Source organism: Garra rufa, unplaced genomic scaffold (genome assembly GCF_049309525.1).
Source record: "Garra rufa unplaced genomic scaffold, GarRuf1.0 hap1_unplaced_003, whole genome shotgun sequence".
Lineage (NCBI taxonomy): Eukaryota > Metazoa > Chordata > Actinopteri > Cypriniformes > Cyprinidae > Garra > Garra rufa.
In genome coordinates, this window is record NW_027394278.1 from 9,274,520 (window position 1) to 9,293,391 (window position 18,872).

General features: G+C 53.2%; 23 non-coding genes across 23 annotated transcripts; all 23 read left to right on the top strand.

The window, feature by feature from the left end:
• Positions 1-344: 344 nt before the first annotated feature.
• On the top strand, positions 345-508 carry LOC141310632 (U1 spliceosomal RNA). The gene has a single exon (XR_012348111.1). It is a non-coding gene; the product is annotated as a U1 spliceosomal RNA (small nuclear RNA).
• A 951-nt stretch (positions 509-1,459) lies between these two features.
• On the top strand, positions 1,460-1,650 carry LOC141310853 (U2 spliceosomal RNA). The gene has a single exon (XR_012348331.1). It is a non-coding gene; the product is annotated as a U2 spliceosomal RNA (small nuclear RNA).
• Positions 1,651-2,016: 366 nt separating this feature from the next.
• LOC141310633 (U1 spliceosomal RNA) lies at positions 2,017-2,180 on the top strand. Its single transcript, XR_012348112.1, has one exon. It is a non-coding gene; the product is annotated as a U1 spliceosomal RNA (small nuclear RNA).
• A 951-nt stretch (positions 2,181-3,131) lies between these two features.
• Positions 3,132-3,322, top strand: LOC141310854 (U2 spliceosomal RNA). The gene has a single exon (XR_012348332.1). It is a non-coding gene; the product is annotated as a U2 spliceosomal RNA (small nuclear RNA).
• A 366-nt stretch (positions 3,323-3,688) lies between these two features.
• On the top strand, positions 3,689-3,852 carry LOC141310634 (U1 spliceosomal RNA). Its single transcript, XR_012348113.1, has one exon. It is a non-coding gene; the product is annotated as a U1 spliceosomal RNA (small nuclear RNA).
• A 951-nt stretch (positions 3,853-4,803) lies between these two features.
• On the top strand, positions 4,804-4,994 carry LOC141310855 (U2 spliceosomal RNA). Its single transcript, XR_012348333.1, has one exon. It is a non-coding gene; the product is annotated as a U2 spliceosomal RNA (small nuclear RNA).
• A 366-nt stretch (positions 4,995-5,360) lies between these two features.
• LOC141310636 (U1 spliceosomal RNA) lies at positions 5,361-5,524 on the top strand. The gene has a single exon (XR_012348114.1). It is a non-coding gene; the product is annotated as a U1 spliceosomal RNA (small nuclear RNA).
• Positions 5,525-6,475: 951 nt separating this feature from the next.
• On the top strand, positions 6,476-6,666 carry LOC141310857 (U2 spliceosomal RNA). Its single transcript, XR_012348334.1, has one exon. It is a non-coding gene; the product is annotated as a U2 spliceosomal RNA (small nuclear RNA).
• Positions 6,667-7,032: 366 nt separating this feature from the next.
• Positions 7,033-7,196, top strand: LOC141310637 (U1 spliceosomal RNA). Its single transcript, XR_012348115.1, has one exon. It is a non-coding gene; the product is annotated as a U1 spliceosomal RNA (small nuclear RNA).
• Positions 7,197-8,147: 951 nt separating this feature from the next.
• LOC141310858 (U2 spliceosomal RNA) lies at positions 8,148-8,338 on the top strand. The gene has a single exon (XR_012348335.1). It is a non-coding gene; the product is annotated as a U2 spliceosomal RNA (small nuclear RNA).
• A 366-nt stretch (positions 8,339-8,704) lies between these two features.
• On the top strand, positions 8,705-8,868 carry LOC141310754 (U1 spliceosomal RNA). Its single transcript, XR_012348233.1, has one exon. It is a non-coding gene; the product is annotated as a U1 spliceosomal RNA (small nuclear RNA).
• Positions 8,869-9,819: 951 nt separating this feature from the next.
• LOC141310860 (U2 spliceosomal RNA) lies at positions 9,820-10,010 on the top strand. The gene has a single exon (XR_012348337.1). It is a non-coding gene; the product is annotated as a U2 spliceosomal RNA (small nuclear RNA).
• A 366-nt stretch (positions 10,011-10,376) lies between these two features.
• On the top strand, positions 10,377-10,540 carry LOC141310639 (U1 spliceosomal RNA). Its single transcript, XR_012348117.1, has one exon. It is a non-coding gene; the product is annotated as a U1 spliceosomal RNA (small nuclear RNA).
• Positions 10,541-11,491: 951 nt separating this feature from the next.
• On the top strand, positions 11,492-11,682 carry LOC141310861 (U2 spliceosomal RNA). Its single transcript, XR_012348338.1, has one exon. It is a non-coding gene; the product is annotated as a U2 spliceosomal RNA (small nuclear RNA).
• Positions 11,683-12,048: 366 nt separating this feature from the next.
• LOC141310755 (U1 spliceosomal RNA) lies at positions 12,049-12,212 on the top strand. Its single transcript, XR_012348234.1, has one exon. It is a non-coding gene; the product is annotated as a U1 spliceosomal RNA (small nuclear RNA).
• An 898-nt stretch (positions 12,213-13,110) lies between these two features.
• LOC141310955 (U2 spliceosomal RNA) lies at positions 13,111-13,301 on the top strand. Its single transcript, XR_012348431.1, has one exon. It is a non-coding gene; the product is annotated as a U2 spliceosomal RNA (small nuclear RNA).
• Positions 13,302-13,667: 366 nt separating this feature from the next.
• LOC141310760 (U1 spliceosomal RNA) lies at positions 13,668-13,831 on the top strand. The gene has a single exon (XR_012348237.1). It is a non-coding gene; the product is annotated as a U1 spliceosomal RNA (small nuclear RNA).
• A 953-nt stretch (positions 13,832-14,784) lies between these two features.
• LOC141310862 (U2 spliceosomal RNA) lies at positions 14,785-14,975 on the top strand. Its single transcript, XR_012348340.1, has one exon. It is a non-coding gene; the product is annotated as a U2 spliceosomal RNA (small nuclear RNA).
• Positions 14,976-15,341: 366 nt separating this feature from the next.
• Positions 15,342-15,505, top strand: LOC141310640 (U1 spliceosomal RNA). Its single transcript, XR_012348118.1, has one exon. It is a non-coding gene; the product is annotated as a U1 spliceosomal RNA (small nuclear RNA).
• Positions 15,506-16,456: 951 nt separating this feature from the next.
• On the top strand, positions 16,457-16,647 carry LOC141310863 (U2 spliceosomal RNA). The gene has a single exon (XR_012348341.1). It is a non-coding gene; the product is annotated as a U2 spliceosomal RNA (small nuclear RNA).
• A 366-nt stretch (positions 16,648-17,013) lies between these two features.
• Positions 17,014-17,177, top strand: LOC141310641 (U1 spliceosomal RNA). The gene has a single exon (XR_012348120.1). It is a non-coding gene; the product is annotated as a U1 spliceosomal RNA (small nuclear RNA).
• Positions 17,178-18,128: 951 nt separating this feature from the next.
• LOC141310956 (U2 spliceosomal RNA) lies at positions 18,129-18,319 on the top strand. The gene has a single exon (XR_012348432.1). It is a non-coding gene; the product is annotated as a U2 spliceosomal RNA (small nuclear RNA).
• Positions 18,320-18,685: 366 nt separating this feature from the next.
• On the top strand, positions 18,686-18,849 carry LOC141310642 (U1 spliceosomal RNA). The gene has a single exon (XR_012348121.1). It is a non-coding gene; the product is annotated as a U1 spliceosomal RNA (small nuclear RNA).
• Positions 18,850-18,872: the final 23 nt, after the last annotated feature.

Here is an 18,872-nt window from a genome sequence, read left to right on the forward strand (position 1 = left end):
AGCCGGTGACGTCGGGTTCAAAGCCGTGCTTCCCGTTTCTTGAGGTCTCCCCACCCGGCACGCCCATCTGAAGTCTTTGGAGTCTTCTGATAATGAGGTGGGGTAAAAACTCTGGGCTAATAAATAGAACACAAGAACGCTCAAACGACGTGATGTTACACACTTCTGTGCAGCGGGTGGCGCGATGCACCTAAAAGTTGTTTGCGATCCGCCATTAAGCAAGAGAAGAAGAAGACGCTTGGTCAACGCAGGGCACCCGCCCTTCCTTTGCTTGGGATGGGGGTCACCGTTGATAAGGATGGTAGACAGGGAAGCGGTTCCTCTGACAGGCGGCCTAAAGCTTCATACTTACCTGGCAGGGGAGACACCATGATCAAGAAGGTGGTTCACCCAGGGCGAGGCTCGTCCATTGCACTCCGGCCGTGCTGACCCCTGCGAATTCCCCAAATGTGGGAATCTCGACTGCATAATTTATGGTAGTGGGGGACTGCGTTCGCGCTCTCCCCTGGATTTGTTGGTTTGAAAAGGCAGATGTTTTTGTTGGGTTTTTGTCTCTTTTTTCGTTTGTTTGTTTGTTTTGCTGTGGTTTGGTCTTTATCTCTTTTTTTTCCTGGATGATCAATGGTTTAGAGAGTTGTTCAGAGTGAGGAGGTCTGTCACCTGGTGTGTGTGTGTGTGTTGTGCGTGAAAACAAAGTCACTCGCGGTCTTGAAAGATCGCCCCCTGGGGGGCGTTTCAGTTCAAATTTCTCACAGACCTCGCTTTTTGTTTGGACTAAGCGTTGCGTAGCTGTAGCTGTTTGCGTGTTTGTTTGGCTGTCCTTTTTGTATCCATTTCCTATTTTTTTTGACCTTACAGCGCCACCAAGTGGCCAGTCGCAGCGCCCCTTTACACCTGACCACAGACCGAGCCCCTGCACAGGTGTGCCGATTTGGGTGAACCGATCTCATTCCTTGCGGGAGTTATAGCCATTTTAGCAAACTCGGCCACACGACCTTCCAACGTTTTGGGGTCCCCTCGCCAGGGTGAATGGAAATTTCCGGGTTTTTTGGATCATTATTGACAGTCAGACTCCAGGGAATCTTTCTGCACTGCTCCGGGTCGGACTGGGCCAAATGCCTAGCGCTGGTTTGCAAAAGTAGGTTTTCGACGAAATCCAAAATAGCCGAAAATTTCGTCAGTGCGACGAGCGAATCCGAGGCCTGCTTCTCGTCCGGCTCGAGCCAAGGATTCCGATGACACGAGGCACGTGGCTCTGCGACAAACCGTTTGGGAGTTACGAGCGATGCCGTACTCTCCATCGCTGCAGCGCCACCGCCCGGCCGATCGGGGCGAGGCTCGGTGACGTTGCGGGCGGGGGTGGGTACTGCCGTCCCCCGACGTTTCAGGGCTCTGCGACCGCCCGCGGCCGAGGTGGCCGCCGCTGTTTCCGGCTTCCTCCCCGCCGCCTCACAACGGCATCGCTTCTCGGCCTTTTGGCTAAGATCAAGTGTAGTATCTGTTCTTATCAGTTTAATATCTGATACGTCCCCTACCCGGGGACTGCATATTAAATTGATTTTTGGATCAGGGAGCTGGAGCCGGGGCTTGCTCCGTCCACTCCATGCATCGGCCTGGTATTGCAGTGTTTCCAGGAACGGTGCGCTTTCCCTATTTTTGTGTCTAATAGCAGAGCCGGTGACGTCGGGTTCAAAGCCGTGCTTCCCGTTTCTTGAGGTCTCCCCACCCGGCACGCCCATCTGAAGTCTTTGGAGTCTTCTGATAATGAGGTGGGGTAAAAACTCTGGGCTAATAAATAGAACACAAGAACGCTCAAACGACGTGATGTTACACACTTCTGTGCAGCGGGTGGCGCGATGCACCTAAAAGTTGTTTGCGATCCGCCATTAAGCAAGAGAAGAAGAAGACGCTTGGTCAACGCAGGGCACCCGCCCTTCCTTTGCTTGGGATGGGGGTCACCGTTGATAAGGATGGTAGACAGGGAAGCGGTTCCTCTGACAGGCGGCCTAAAGCTTCATACTTACCTGGCAGGGGAGACACCATGATCAAGAAGGTGGTTCACCCAGGGCGAGGCTCGTCCATTGCACTCCGGCCGTGCTGACCCCTGCGAATTCCCCAAATGTGGGAATCTCGACTGCATAATTTATGGTAGTGGGGGACTGCGTTCGCGCTCTCCCCTGGATTTGTTGGTTTGAAAAGGCAGATGTTTTTGTTGGGTTTTCGTCTCTTTTTTCGTTTGTTTGTTTGTTTTGCTGTGGTTTGGTCTTTATCTCTTTTTTTTCCTGGATGATCAATGGTTTAGAGAGTTGTTCAGAGTGAGGAGGTCTGTCACCTGGTGTGTGTGTGTGTGTTGTGCGTGAAAACAAAGTCACTCGCGGTCTTGAAAGATCGCCCCCTGGGGGGCGTTTCAGTTCAAATTTCTCACAGACCTCGCTTTTTGTTTGGACTAAGCGTTGCGTAGCTGTAGCTGTTTGCGTGTTTGTTTGGCTGTCCTTTTTGTATCCTTTTCCTATTTTTTTTGACCTTACAGCGCCACCAAGTGGCCAGTCGCAGCGCCCCTTTACACCTGACCACAGACCGAGCCCCTGCACAGGTGTGCCGATTTGGGTGAACCGATCTCATTCCTTGCGGGAGTTATAGCCATTTTAGCAAACTCGGCCACACGACCTTCCAACGTTTTGGGGTCCCCTCGCCAGGGTGAATGGAAATTTCCGGGTTTTTTGGATCATTATTGACAGTCAGACTCCAGGGAATCTTTCTGCACTGCTCCGGGTCGGACTGGGCCAAATGCCTAGCGCTGGTTTGCAAAAGTAGGTTTTCGACGAAATCCAAAATAGTCGAAAATTTCGTCAGTGCGACGAGCGAATCCGAGGCCTGCTTCTCGTCCGGCTCGAGCCAAGGATTCCGATGACACGAGGCACGTGGCTCTGCGACAAACCGTTTGGGAGTTACGAGCGATGCCGTACTCTCCATCGCTGCAGCGCCACCGCCCGGCCGATCGGGGCGAGGCTCGGTGACGTTGCGGGCGGGGGTGGGTACTGCCGTCCCCCGACGTTTCAGGGCTCTGCGACCGCCCGCGGCCGAGGTGGCCGCCGCTGTTTCCGGCTTCCTCCCCGCCGCCTCACAACGGCATCGCTTCTCGGCCTTTTGGCTAAGATCAAGTGTAGTATCTGTTCTTATCAGTTTAATATCTGATACGTCCCCTACCCGGGGACTGCATATTAAATTGATTTTTGGATCAGGGAGCTGGAGCCGGGGCTTGCTCCGTCCACTCCATGCATCGGCCTGGTATTGCAGTGTTTCCAGGAACGGTGCGCTTTCCCTATTTTTGTGTCTAATAGCAGAGCCGGTGACGTCGGGTTCAAAGCCGTGCTTCCCGTTTCTTGAGGTCTCCCCACCCGGCACGCCCATCTGAAGTCTTTGGAGTCTTCTGATAATGAGGTGGGGTAAAAACTCTGGGCTAATAAATAGAACACAAGAACGCTCAAACGACGTGATGTTACACACTTCTGTGCAGCGGGTGGCGCGATGCACCTAAAAGTTGTTTGCGATCCGCCATTAAGCAAGAGAAGAAGAAGACGCTTGGTCAACGCAGTGCACCCGCCCTTCCTTTGCTTGGGATGGGGGTCACCGTTGATAAGGATGGTAGACAGGGAAGCGGTTCCTCTGACAGGCGGCCTAAAGCTTCATACTTACCTGGCAGGGGAGACACCATGATCAAGAAGGTGGTTCACCCAGGGCGAGGCTCGTCCATTGCACTCCGGCCGTGCTGACCCCTGCGAATTCCCCAAATGTGGGAATCTCGACTGCATAATTTATGGTAGTGGGGGACTGCGTTCGCGCTCTCCCCTGGATTTGTTGGTTTGAAAAGGCAGATGTTTTTGTTGGGTTTTTGTCTCTTTTTTCGTTTGTTTGTTTGTTTTGCTGTGGTTTGGTCTTTATCTCTTTTTTTTCCTGGATGATCAATGGTTTAGAGAGTTGTTCAGAGTGAGGAGGTCTGTCACCTGGTGTGTGTGTGTGTGTTGTGCGTGAAAACAAAGTCACTCGCGGTCTTGAAAGATCGCCCCCTGGGGGGCGTTTCAGTTCAAATTTCTCACAGACCTCGCTTTTTGTTTGGACTAAGCGTTGCGTAGCTGTAGCTGTTTGCGTGTTTGTTTGGCTGTCCTTTTTGTATCCTTTTCCTATTTTTTTTGACCTTACAGCGCCACCAAGTGGCCAGTCGCAGCGCCCCTTTACACCTGACCACAGACCGAGCCCCTGCACAGGTGTGCCGATTTGGGTGAACCGATCTCATTCCTTGCGGGAGTTATAGCCATTTTAGCAAACTCGGCCACACGACCTTCCAACGTTTTGGGGTCCCCTCGCCAGGGTGAATGGAAATTTCCGGGTTTTTTGGATCATTATTGACAGTCAGACTCCAGGGAATCTTTCTGCACTGCTCCGGGTCGGACTGGGCCAAATGCCTAGCGCTGGTTTGCAAAAGTAGGTTTTCGACGAAATCCAAAATAGTCGAAAATTTCGTCAGTGCGACGAGCGAATCCGAGGCCTGCTTCTCGTCCGGCTCGAGCCAAGGATTCCGATGACATGAGGCACGTGGCTCTGCGACAAACCGTTTGGGAGTTACGAGCGATGCCGTACTCTCCATCGCTGCAGCGCCACCGCCCGGCCGATCGGGGCGAGGCTCGGTGACGTTGCGGGCGGGGGTGGGTACTGCCGTCCCCCGACGTTTCAGGGCTCTGCGACCGCCCGCGGCCGAGGTGGCCGCCGCTGTTTCCGGCTTCCTCCCCGCCGCCTCACAACGGCATCGCTTCTCGGCCTTTTGGCTAAGATCAAGTGTAGTATCTGTTCTTATCAGTTTAATATCTGATACGTCCCCTACCCGGGGACTGCATATTAAATTGATTTTTGGATCAGGGAGCTGGAGCCGGGGCTTGCTCCGTCCACTCCATGCATCGGCCTGGTATTGCAGTGTTTCCAGGAACGGTGCGCTTTCCCTATTTTTGTGTCTAATAGCAGAGCCGGTGACGTCGGGTTCAAAGCCGTGCTTCCCGTTTCTTGAGGTCTCCCCACCCGGCACGCCCATCTGAAGTCTTTGGAGTCTTCTGATAATGAGGTGGGGTAAAAACTCTGGGCTAATAAATAGAACACAAGAACGCTCAAACGACGTGATGTTACACACTTCTGTGCAGCGGGTGGCGCGATGCACCTAAAAGTTGTTTGCGATCCGCCATTAAGCAAGAGAAGAAGAAGACGCTTGGTCAACGCAGGGCACCCGCCCTTCCTTTGCTTGGGATGGGGGTCACCGTTGATAAGGATGGTAGACAGGGAAGCGGTTCCTCTGACAGGCGGCCTAAAGCTTCATACTTACCTGGCAGGGGAGACACCATGATCAAGAAGGTGGTTCACCCAGGGCGAGGCTCGTCCATTGCACTCCGGCCGTGCTGACCCCTGCGAATTCCCCAAATGTGGGAATCTCGACTGCATAATTTATGGTAGTGGGGGACTGCGTTCGCGCTCTCCCCTGGATTTGTTGGTTTGAAAAGGCAGATGTTTTTGTTGGGTTTTTGTCTCTTTTTTCGTTTGTTTGTTTGTTTTGCTGTGGTTTGGTCTTTATCTCTTTTTTTTCCTGGATGATCAATGGTTTAGAGAGTTGTTCAGAGTGAGGAGGTCTGTCACCTGGTGTGTGTGTGTGTGTTGTGCGTGAAAACAAAGTCACTCGCGGTCTTGAAAGATCGCCCCCTGGGGGGCGTTTCAGTTCAAATTTCTCACAGACCTCGCTTTTTGTTTGGACTAAGCGTTGCGTAGCTGTAGCTGTTTGCGTGTTTGTTTGGCTGTCCTTTTTGTATCCTTTTCCTATTTTTTTTGACCTTACAGCGCCACCAAGTGGCCAGTCGCAGCGCCCCTTTACACCTGACCACAGACCGAGCCCCTGCACAGGTGTGCCGATTTGGGTGAACCGATCTCATTCCTTGCGGGAGTTATAGCCATTTTAGCAAACTCGGCCACACGACCTTCCAACGTTTTGGGGTCCCCTCGCCAGGGTGAATGGAAATTTCCGGGTTTTTTGGATCATTATTGACAGTCAGACTCCAGGGAATCTTTCTGCACTGCTCCGGGTCGGACTGGGCCAAATGCCTAGCGCTGGTTTGCAAAAGTAGGTTTTCGACGAAATCCAAAATAGCCGAAAATTTCGTCAGTGCGACGAGCGAATCCGAGGCCTGCTTCTCGTCCGGCTCGAGCCAAGGATTCCGATGACACGAGGCACGTGGCTCTGCGACAAACCGTTTGGGAGTTACGAGCGATGCCGTACTCTCCATCGCTGCAGCGCCACCGCCCGGCCGATCGGGGCGAGGCTCGGTGACGTTGCGGGCGGGGGTGGGTACTGCCGTCCCCCGACGTTTCAGGGCTCTGCGACCGCCCGCGGCCGAGGTGGCCGCCGCTGTTTCCGGCTTCCTCCCCGCCGCCTCACAACGGCATCGCTTCTCGGCCTTTTGGCTAAGATCAAGTGTAGTATCTGTTCTTATCAGTTTAATATCTGATACGTCCCCTACCCGGGGACTGCATATTAAATTGATTTTTGGATCAGGGAGCTGGAGCCGGGGCTTGCTCCGTCCACTCCATGCATCGGCCTGGTATTGCAGTGTTTCCAGGAACGGTGCGCTTTCCCTATTTTTGTGTCTAATAGCAGAGCCGGTGACGTCGGGTTCAAAGCCGTGCTTCCCGTTTCTTGAGGTCTCCCCACCCGGCACGCCCATCTGAAGTCTTTGGAGTCTTCTGATAATGAGGTGGGGTAAAAACTCTGGGCTAATAAATAGAACACAAGAACGCTCAAACGACGTGATGTTACACACTTCTGTGCAGCGGGTGGCGCGATGCACCTAAAAGTTGTTTGCGATCCGCCATTAAGCAAGAGAAGAAGAAGACGCTTGGTCAACGCAGGGCACCCGCCCTTCCTTTGCTTGGGATGGGGGTCACCGTTGATAAGGATGGTAGACAGGGAAGCGGTTCCTCTGACAGGCGGCCTAAAGCTTCATACTTACCTGGCAGGGGAGACACCATGATCAAGAAGGTGGTTCACCCAGGGCGAGGCTCGTCCATTGCACTCCGGCCGTGCTGACCCCTGCGAATTCCCCAAATGTGGGAATCTCGACTGCATAATTTATGGTAGTGGGGGACTGCGTTCGCGCTCTCCCCTGGATTTGTTGGTTTGAAAAGGCAGATGTTTTTGTTGGGTTTTTGTCTCTTTTTTCGTTTGTTTGTTTGTTTTGCTGTGGTTTGGTCTTTATCTCTTTTTTTTCCTGGATGATCAATGGTTTAGAGAGTTGTTCAGAGTGAGGAGGTCTGTCACCTGGTGTGTGTGTGTGTGTTGTGCGTGAAAACAAAGTCACTCGCGGTCTTGAAAGATCGCCCCCTGGGGGGCGTTTCAGTTCAAATTTCTCACAGACCTCGCTTTTTGTTTGGACTAAGCGTTGCGTAGCTGTAGCTGTTTGCGTGTTTGTTTGGCTGTCCTTTTTGTATCCTTTTCCTATTTTTTTTGACCTTACAGCGCCACCAAGTGGCCAGTCGCAGCGCCCCTTTACACCTGACCACAGACCGAGCCCCTGCACAGGTGTGCCGATTTGGGTGAACCGATCTCATTCCTTGCGGGAGTTATAGCCATTTTAGCAAACTCGGCCACACGACCTTCCAACGTTTTGGGGTCCCCTCGCCAGGGTGAATGGAAATTTCCGGGTTTTTTGGATCATTATTGACAGTCAGACTCCAGGGAATCTTTCTGCACTGCTCCGGGTCGGACTGGGCCAAATGCCTAGCGCTGGTTTGCAAAAGTAGGTTTTCGACGAAATCCAAAATAGCCGAAAATTTCGTCAGTGCGACGAGCGAATCCGAGGCCTGCTTCTCGTCCGGCTCGAGCCAAGGATTCCGATGACACGAGGCACGTGGCTCTGCGACAAACCGTTTGGGAGTTACGAGCGATGCCGTACTCTCCATCGCTGCAGCGCCACCGCCCGGCCGATCGGGGCGAGGCTCGGTGACGTTGCGGGCGGGGGTGGGTACTGCCGTCCCCCGACGTTTCAGGGCTCTGCGACCGCCCGCGGCCGAGGTGGCCGCCGCTGTTTCCGGCTTCCTCCCCGCCGCCTCACAACGGCATCGCTTCTCGGCCTTTTGGCTAAGATCAAGTGTAGTATCTGTTCTTATCAGTTTAATATCTGATACGTCCCCTACCCGGGGACTGCATATTAAATTGATTTTTGGATCAGGGAGCTGGAGCCGGGGCTTGCTCCGTCCACTCCATGCATCGGCCTGGTATTGCAGTGTTTCCAGGAACGGTGCGCTTTCCCTATTTTTGTGTCTAATAGCAGAGCCGGTGACGTCGGGTTCAAAGCCGTGCTTCCCGTTTCTTGAGGTCTCCCCACCCGGCACGCCCATCTGAAGTCTTTGGAGTCTTCTGATAATGAGGTGGGGTAAAAACTCTGGGCTAATAAATAGAACACAAGAACGCTCAAACGACGTGATGTTACACACTTCTGTGCAGCGGGTGGCGCGATGCACCTAAAAGTTGTTTGCGATCCGCCATTAAGCAAGAGAAGAAGAAGACGCTTGGTCAACGCAGGGCACCCGCCCTTCCTTTGCTTGGGATGGGGGTCACCGTTGATAAGGATGGTAGACAGGGAAGCGGTTCCTCTGACAGGCGGCCTAAAGCTTCATACTTACCTGGCAGGGGAGACACCATGATCAAGAAGGTGGTTCACCCAGGGCGAGGCTCGTCCATTGCACTCCGGCCGTGCTGACCCCTGCGAATTCCCCAAATGTGGGAATCTCGACTGCATAATTTATGGTAGTGAGGGACTGCGTTCGCGCTCTCCCCTGGATTTGTTGGTTTGAAAAGGCAGATGTTTTTGTTGGGTTTTTGTCTCTTTTTTCGTTTGTTTGTTTGTTTTGCTGTGGTTTGGTCTTTATCTCTTTTTTTTCCTGGATGATCAATGGTTTAGAGAGTTGTTCAGAGTGAGGAGGTCTGTCACCTGGTGTGTGTGTGTGTGTTGTGCGTGAAAACAAAGTCACTCGCGGTCTTGAAAGATCGCCCCCTGGGGGGCGTTTCAGTTCAAATTTCTCACAGACCTCGCTTTTTGTTTGGACTAAGCGTTGCGTAGCTGTAGCTGTTTGCGTGTTTGTTTGGCTGTCCTTTTTGTATCCATTTCCTATTTTTTTTGACCTTACAGCGCCACCAAGTGGCCAGTCGCAGCGCCCCTTTACACCTGACCACAGACCGAGCCCCTGCACAGGTGTGCCGATTTGGGTGAACCGATCTCATTCCTTGCGGGAGTTATAGCCATTTTAGCAAACTCGGCCACACGACCTTCCAACGTTTTGGGGTCCCCTCGCCAGGGTGAATGGAAATTTCCGGGTTTTTTGGATCATTATTGACAGTCAGACTCCAGGGAATCTTTCTGCACTGCTCCGGGTCGGACTGGGCCAAATGCCTAGCGCTGGTTTGCAAAAGTAGGTTTTCGACGAAATCCAAAATAGCCGAAAATTTCGTCAGTGCGACGAGCGAATCCGAGGCCTGCTTCTCGTCCGGCTCGAGCCAAGGATTCCGATGACACGAGGCACGTGGCTCTGCGACAAACCGTTTGGGAGTTACGAGCGATGCCGTACTCTCCATCGCTGCAGCGCCACCGCCCGGCCGATCGGGGCGAGGCTCGGTGACGTTGCGGGCGGGGGTGGGTACTGCCGTCCCCCGACGTTTCAGGGCTCTGCGACCGCCCGCGGCCGAGGTGGCCGCCGCTGTTTCCGGCTTCCTCCCCGCCGCCTCACAACGGCATCGCTTCTCGGCCTTTTGGCTAAGATCAAGTGTAGTATCTGTTCTTATCAGTTTAATATCTGATACGTCCCCTACCCGGGGACTGCATATTAAATTGATTTTTGGATCAGGGAGCTGGAGCCGGGGCTTGCTCCGTCCACTCCATGCATCGGCCTGGTATTGCAGTGTTTCCAGGAACGGTGCGCTTTCCCTATTTTTGTGTCTAATAGCAGAGCCGGTGACGTCGGGTTCAAAGCCGTGCTTCCCGTTTCTTGAGGTCTCCCCACCCGGCACGCCCATCTGAAGTCTTTGGAGTCTTCTGATAATGAGGTGGGGTAAAAACTCTGGGCTAATAAATAGAACACAAGAACGCTCAAACGACGTGATGTTACACACTTCTGTGCAGCGGGTGGCGCGATGCACCTAAAAGTTGTTTGCGATCCGCCATTAAGCAAGAGAAGAAGAAGACGCTTGGTCAACGCAGGGCACCCGCCCTTCCTTTGCTTGGGATGGGGGTCACCGTTGATAAGGATGGTAGACAGGGAAGCGGTTCCTCTGACAGGCGGCCTAAAGCTTCATACTTACCTGGCAGGGGAGACACCATGATCAAGAAGGTGGTTCACCCAGGGCGAGGCTCGTCCATTGCACTCCGGCCGTGCTGACCCCTGCGAATTCCCCAAATGTGGGAATCTCGACTGCATAATTTATGGTAGTGGGGGACTGCGTTCGCGCTCTCCCCTGGATTTGTTGGTTTGAAAAGGCAGATGTTTTTGTTGGGTTTTTGTCTCTTTTTTCGTTTGTTTGTTTGTTTTGCTGTGGTTTGGTCTTTATCTCTTTTTTTTCCTGGATGATCAATGGTTTAGAGAGTTGTTCAGAGTGAGGAGGTCTGTCACCTGGTGTGTGTGTGTGTGTTGTGCGTGAAAACAAAGTCACTCGCGGTCTTGAAAGATCGCCCCCTGGGGGGCGTTTCAGTTCAAATTTCTCACAGACCTCGCTTTTTGTTTGGACTAAGCGTTGCGTAGCTGTAGCTGTTTGCGTGTTTGTTTGGCTGTCCTTTTTGTATCCTTTTCCTATTTTTTTTGACCTTACAGCGCCACCAAGTGGCCAGTCGCAGCGCCCCTTTACACCTGACCACAGACCGAGCCCCTGCACAGGTGTGCCGATTTGGGTGAACCGATCTCATTCCTTGCGGGAGTTATAGCCATTTTAGCAAACTCGGCCACACGACCTTCCAACGTTTTGGGGTCCCCTCGCCAGGGTGAATGGAAATTTCCGGGTTTTTTGGATCATTATTGACAGTCAGACTCCAGGGAATCTTTCTGCACTGCTCCGGGTCGGACTGGGCCAAATGCCTAGCGCTGGTTTGCAAAAGTAGGTTTTCGACGAAATCCAAAATAGCCGAAAATTTCGTCAGTGCGACGAGCGAATCCGAGGCCTGCTTCTCGTCCGGCTCGAGCCAAGGATTCCGATGACACGAGGCACGTGGCTCTGCGACAAACCGTTTGGGAGTTACGAGCGATGCCGTACTCTCCATCGCTGCAGCGCCACCGCCCGGCCGATCGGGGCGAGGCTCGGTGACGTTGCGGGCGGGGGTGGGTACTGCCGTCCCCCGACGTTTCAGGGCTCTGCGACCGCCCGCGGCCGAGGTGGCCGCCGCTGTTTCCGGCTTCCTCCCCGCCGCCTCACAACGGCATCGCTTCTCGGCCTTTTGGCTAAGATCAAGTGTAGTATCTGTTCTTATCAGTTTAATATCTGATACGTCCCCTACCCGGGGACTGCATATTAAATTGATTTTTGGATCAGGGAGCTGGAGCCGGGGCTTGCTCCGTCCACTCCATGCATCGGCCTGGTATTGCAGTGTTTCCAGGAACGGTGCGCTTTCCCTATTTTTGTGTCTAATAGCAGAGCCGGTGACGTCGGGTTCAAAGCCGTGCTTCCCGTTTCTTGAGGTCTCCCCACCCGGCACGCCCATCTGAAGTCTTTGGAGTCTTCTGATAATGAGGTGGGGTAAAAACTCTGGGCTAATAAATAGAACACAAGAACGCTCAAACGACGTGATGTTACACACTTCTGTGCAGCGGGTGGCGCGATGCACCTAAAAGTTGTTTGCGATCCGCCATTAAGCAAGAGAAGAAGAAGACGCTTGGTCAACGCAGGGCACCCGCCCTTCCTTTGCTTGGGATGGGGGTCACCGTTGATAAGGATGGTAGACAGGGAAGCGGTTCCTCTGACAGGCGGCCTAAAGCTTCATACTTACCTGGCAGGGGAGACACCATGATCAAGAAGGTGGTTCACCCAGGGCGAGGCTCGTCCATTGCACTCCGGCCGTGCTGACCCCTGCGAATTCCCCAAATGTGGGAATCTCGACTGCATAATTTATGGTAGTGAGGGACTGCGTTCGCGCTCTCCCCTGGATTTGTTGGTTTGAAAAGGCAGATGTTTTTGTTGGGTTTTTGTCTCTTTTTTCGTTTGTTTGTTTGTTTTGCTGTGGTTTGGTCTTTATCTCTTTTTTTTCCTGGATGATCAATGGTTTAGAGAGTTGTTCAGAGTGAGGAGGTCTGTCACCTGGTGTGTGTGTGTGTGTTGTGCGTGAAAACAAAGTCACTCGCGGTCTTGAAAGATCGCCCCCTGGGGGGCGTTTCAGTTCAAATTTCTCACAGACCTCGCTTTTTGTTTGGACTAAGCGTTGCGTAGCTGTAGCTGTTTGCGTGTTTGTTTGGCTGTCCTTTTTGTATCCATTTCCTATTTTTTTTGACCTTACAGCGCCACCAAGTGGCCAGTCGCAGCGCCCCTTTACACCTGACCACAGACCGAGCCCCTGCACAGGTGTGCCGATTTGGGTGAACCGATCTCATTCCTTGCGGGAGTTATAGCCATTTTAGCAAACTCGGCCACACGACCTTCCAACGTTTTGGGGTCCCCTCGCCAGGGTGAATGGAAATTTCCGGGTTTTTTGGATCATTATTGACAGTCAGACTCCAGGGAATCTTTCTGCACTGCTCCGGGTCGGACTGGGCCAAATGCCTAGCGCTGGTTTGCAAAAGTAGGTTTTCGACGAAATCCAAAATAGCCGAAAATTTCGTCAGTGCGACGAGCGAATCCGAGGCCTGCTTCTCGTCCGGCTCGAGCCAAGGATTCCGATGACACGAGGCACGTGGCTCTGCGACAAACCGTTTGGGAGTTACGAGCGATGCCGTACTCTCCATCGCTGCAGCGCCACCGCCCGGCCGATCGGGGCGAGGCTCGGTGACGTTGCGGGCGGGGGTGGGTACTGCCGTCCCCCGGCTTCCTCCCCGCCGCCTCACAACGGCATCGCTTCTCGGCCTTTTGGCTAAGATCAAGTGTAGTATCTGTTCTTATCAGTTTGATATCTGATACGTCCCCTACCCGGGGACTGCATATTAAATTGATTTTTGGATCAGGGAGCTGGAGCCGGGGCTTGCTCCGTCCACTCCATGCATCGGCCTGGTATTGCAGTGTTTCCAGGAACGGTGCGCTTTCCCTATTTTTGTGTCTAATAGCAGAGCCGGTGACGTCGGGTTCAAAGCCGTGCTTCCCGTTTCTTGAGGTCTCCCCACCCGGCACGCCCATCTGAAGTCTTTGGAGTCTTCTGATAATGAGGTGGGGTAAAAACTCTGGGCTAATAAATAGAACACAAGAACGCTCAAACGACGTGATGTTACACACTTCTGTGCAGCGGGTGGCGCGATGCACCTAAAAGTTGTTTGCGATCCGCCATTAAGCAAGAGAAGAAGAAGACGCTTGGTCAACGCAGGGCACCCGCCCTTCCTTTGCTTGGGATGGGGGTCACCGTTGATAAGGATGGTAGACAGGGAAGCGGTTCCTCTGACAGGCGGCCTAAAGCTTCATACTTACCTGGCAGGGGAGACACCATGATCAAGAAGGTGGTTCACCCAGGGCGAGACTCGTCCATTGCACTCCGGCCGTGCTGACCCCTGCGAATTCCCCAAATGTGGGAATCTCGACTGCATAATTTATGGTAGTGGGGCACTGCGTTCGCGCTCTCCCCTGGATTTGTTGGTTTGAAAAGGCAGATGTTTTTGTTGGGTTTTTGTCTCTTTTTTCGTTTGTTTGTTTGTTTTGCTGTGGTTTGGTCTTTATCTCTTTTTTTTCCTGGATGATCAATGGTTTAGAGAGTTGTTCAGAGTGAGGAGGTCTGTCACCTGGTGTGTGTGTGTGTGTGTTGTGCGTGAAAACAAAGTCACTCGCGGTCTTGAAAGATCGCCCCCTGGGGGGCGTTTCAGTTCAAATTTCTCACAGACCTCGCTTTTTGTTTGGACTAAGCGTTGCGTAGCTGTAGCTGTTTGCGTGTTTGTTTGGCTGTCCTTTTTGTATCCTTTTCCTATTTTTTTTGACCTTACAGCGCCACCAAGTGGCCAGTCGCAGCGCCCCTTTACACCTGACCACAGACCGAGCCCCTGCACAGGTGTGCCGATTTGGGTGAACCGATCTCATTCCTTGCGGGAGTTATAGCCATTTTAGCAAACTCGGCCACACGACCTTCCAACGTTTTGGGGTCCCCTCGCCAGGGTGAATGGAAATTTCCGGGTTTTTTGGATCATTATTGACAGTCAGACTCCAGGGAATCTTTCTGCACTGCTCCGGGTCGGACTGGGCCAAATGCCTAGCGCTGGTTTGCAAAAGTAGGTTTTCGACGAAATCCAAAATAGCCGAAAATTTCGTCAGTGCGACGAGCGAATCCGAGGCCTGCTTCTCGTCCGGCTCGAGCCAAGGATTCCGATGACACGAGGCACGTGGCTCTGCGACAAACCGTTTGGGAGTTACGAGCGATGCCGTACTCTCCATCGCTGCAGCGCCACCGCCCGGCCGATCGGGGCGAGGCTCGGTGACGTTGCGGGCGGGGGTGGGTACTGCCGTCCCCCGACGTTTCAGGGCTCTGCGACCGCCCGCGGCCGAGGTGGCCGCCGCTGTTTCCGGCTTCCTCCCCGCCGCCTCACAACGGCATCGCTTCTCGGCCTTTTGGCTAAGATCAAGTGTAGTATCTGTTCTTATCAGTTTAATATCTGATACGTCCCCTACCCGGGGACTGCATATTAAATTGATTTTTGGATCAGGGAGCTGGAGCCGGGGCTTGCTCCGTCCACTCCATGCATCGGCCTGGTATTGCAGTGTTTCCAGGAACGGTGCGCTTTCCCTATTTTTGTGTCTAATAGCAGAGCCGGTGACGTCGGGTTCAAAGCCGTGCTTCCCGTTTCTTGAGGTCTCCCCACCCGGCACGCCCATCTGAAGTCTTTGGAGTCTTCTGATAATGAGGTGGGGTAAAAACTCTGGGCTAATAAATAGAACACAAGAACGCTCAAACGACGTGATGTTACACACTTCTGTGCAGCGGGTGGCGCGATGCACCTAAAAGTTGTTTGCGATCCGCCATTAAGCAAGAGAAGAAGAAGACGCTTGGTCAACGCAGGGCACCCGCCCTTCCTTTGCTTGGGATGGGGGTCACCGTTGATAAGGATGGTAGACAGGGAAGCGGTTCCTCTGACAGGCGGCCTAAAGCTTCATACTTACCTGGCAGGGGAGACACCATGATCAAGAAGGTGGTTCACCCAGGGCGAGGCTCGTCCATTGCACTCCGGCCGTGCTGACCCCTGCGAATTCCCCAAATGTGGGAATCTCGACTGCATAATTTATGGTAGTGGGGGACTGCGTTCGCGCTCTCCCCTGGATTTGTTGGTTTGAAAAGGCAGATGTTTTTGTTGGGTTTTTGTCTCTTTTTTCGTTTGTTTGTTTGTTTTGCTGTGGTTTGGTCTTTATCTCTTTTTTTTCCTGGATGATCAATGGTTTAGAGAGTTGTTCAGAGTGAGGAGGTCTGTCACCTGGTGTGTGTGTGTGTGTTGTGCGTGAAAACAAAGTCACTCGCGGTCTTGAAAGATCGCCCCCTGGGGGGCGTTTCAGTTCAAATTTCTCACAGACCTCGCTTTTTGTTTGGACTAAGCGTTGCGTAGCTGTAGCTGTTTGCGTGTTTGTTTGGCTGTCCTTTTTGTATCCTTTTCCTATTTTTTTTGACCTTACAGCGCCACCAAGTGGCCAGTCGCAGCGCCCCTTTACACCTGACCACAGACCGAGCCCCTGCACAGGTGTGCCGATTTGGGTGAACCGATCTCATTCCTTGCGGGAGTTATAGCCATTTTAGCAAACTCGGCCACACGACCTTCCAACGTTTTGGGGTCCCCTCGCCAGGGTGAATGGAAATTTCCGGGTTTTTTGGATCATTATTGACAGTCAGACTCCAGGGAATCTTTCTGCACTGCTCCGGGTCGGACTGGGCCAAATGCCTAGCGCTGGTTTGCAAAAGTAGGTTTTCGACGAAATCCAAAATAGCCGAAAATTTCGTCAGTGCGACGAGCGAATCCGAGGCCTGCTTCTCGTCCGGCTCGAGCCAAGGATTCCGATGACACGAGGCACGTGGCTCTGCGACAAACCGTTTGGGAGTTACGAGCGATGCCGTACTCTCCATCGCTGCAGCGCCACCGCCCGGCCGATCGGGGCGAGGCTCGGTGACGTTGCGGGCGGGGGTGGGTACTGCCGTCCCCCGACGTTTCAGGGCTCTGCGACCGCCCGCGGCCGAGGTGGCCGCCGCTGTTTCCGGCTTCCTCCCCGCCGCCTCACAACGGCATCGCTTCTCGGCCTTTTGGCTAAGATCAAGTGTAGTATCTGTTCTTATCAGTTTAATATCTGATACGTCCCCTACCCGGGGACTGCATATTAAATTGATTTTTGGATCAGGGAGCTGGAGCCGGGGCTTGCTCCGTCCACTCCATGCATCGGCCTGGTATTGCAGTGTTTCCAGGAACGGTGCGCTTTCCCTATTTTTGTGTCTAATAGCAGAGCCGGTGACGTCGGGTTCAAAGCCGTGCTTCCCGTTTCTTGAGGTCTCCCCACCCGGCACGCCCATCTGAAGTCTTTGGAGTCTTCTGATAATGAGGTGGGGTAAAAACTCTGGGCTAATAAATAGAACACAAGAACGCTCAAACGACGTGATGTTACACACTTCTGTGCAGCGGGTGGCGCGATGCACCTAAAAGTTGTTTGCGATCCGCCATTAAGCAAGAGAAGAAGAAGACGCTTGGTCAACGCAGGGCACCCGCCCTTCCTTTGCTTGGGATGGGGGTCACCGTTGATAAGGATGGTAGACAGGGAAGCGGTTCCTCTGACAGGCGGCCTAAAGCTTCATACTTACCTGGCAGGGGAGACACCATGATCAAGAAGGTGGTTCACCCAGGGCGAGGCTCGTCCATTGCACTCCGGCCGTGCTGACCCCTGCGAATTCCCCAAATGTGGGAATCTCGACTGCATAATTTATGGTAGTGGGGGACTGCGTTCGCGCTCTCCCCTGGATTTGTTGGTTTGAAAAGGCAGATGTTTTTGTTGGGTTTTTGTCACTTTTTTCGTTTGTTTGTTTGTTTTGCTGTGGTTTGGTCTTTATCTCTTTTTTTTCCTGGATGATCAATGGTTTAGAGAGTTGTTCAGAGTGAGGAGGTCTGTCACCTGGTGTGTGTGTGTGTGTTGTGCGTGAAAACAAAGTCACTCGCGGTCTTGAAAGATCGCCCCCTGGGGGGCGTTTCAGTTCAAATTTCTCACAGACCTCGCTTTTTGTTTGGACTAAGCGTTGCGTAGCTGTAGCTGTTTGCGTGTTTGTTTGGCTGTCCTTTTTGTATCCTTTTCCTATTTTTTTTGACCTTACAGCGCCACCAAGTGGCCAGTCGCAGCGCCCCTTTACACCTGACCACAGACCGAGCCCCTGCACAGGTGTGCCGATTTGGGTGAACCGATCTCATTCCTTGCGGGAGTTATAGCCATTTTAGCAAACTCGGCCACACGACCTTCCAACGTTTTGGGGTCCCCTCGCCAGGGTGAATGGAAATTTCCGGGTTTTTTGGATCATTATTGACAGTCAGACTCCAGGGAATCTTTCTGCACTGCTCCGGGTCGGACTGGGCCAAATGCCTAGCGCTGGTTTGCAAAAGTAGGTTTTCGACGAAATCCAAAATAGCCGAAAATTTCGTCAGTGCGACGAGCGAATCCGAGGCCTGCTTCTCGTCCGGCTCGAGCCAAGGATTCCGATGACACGAGGCACGTGGCTCTGCGACAAACCGTTTGGGAGTTACGAGCGATGCCGTACTCTCCATCGCTGCAGCGCCACCGCCCGGCCGATCGGGGCGAGGCTCGGTGACGTTGCGGGCGGGGGTGGGTACTGCCGTCCCCCGACGTTTCAGGGCTCTGCGACCGCCCGCGGCCGAGGTGGCCGCCGCTGTTTCCGGCTTCCTCCCCGCCGCCTCACAACGGCATCGCTTCTCGGCCTTTTGGCTAAGATCAAGTGTAGTATCTGTTCTTATCAGTTTGATATCTGATACGTCCCCTACCCGGGGACTGCATATTAAATTGATTTTTGGATCAGGGAGCTGGAGCCGGGGCTTGCTCCGTCCACTCCATGCATCGGCCTGGTATTGCAGTGTTTCCAGGAACGGTGCGCTTTCCCTATTTTTGTGTCTAATAGCAGAGCCGGTGACGTCGGGTTCAAAGCCGTGCTTCCCGTTTCTTGAGGTCTCCCCACCCGGCACGCCCATCTGAAGTCTTTGGAGTCTTCTGATAATGAGGTGGGGTAAAAACTCTGGGCTAATAAATAGAACACAAGAACGCTCAAACGACGTGATGTTACACACTTCTGTGCAGCGGGTGGCGCGATGCACCTAAAAGTTGTTTGCGATCCGCCATTAAGCAAGAGAAGAAGAAGACGCTTGGTCAACGCAGGGCACCCGCCCTTCCTTTGCTTGGGATGGGGGTCACCGTTGATAAGGATGGTAGACAGGGAAGCGGTTCCTCTGACAGGCGGCCTAAAGCTTCATACTTACCTGGCAGGGGAGACACCATGATCAAGAAGGTGGTTCACCCAGGGCGAGGCTCGTCCATTGCACTCCGGCCGTGCTGACCCCTGCGAATTCCCCAAATGTGGGAATCTCGACTGCATAATTTATGGTAGTGGGGGACTGCGTTCGCGCTCTCCCCTGGATTTGTTGGTTTGAAAAGGCAG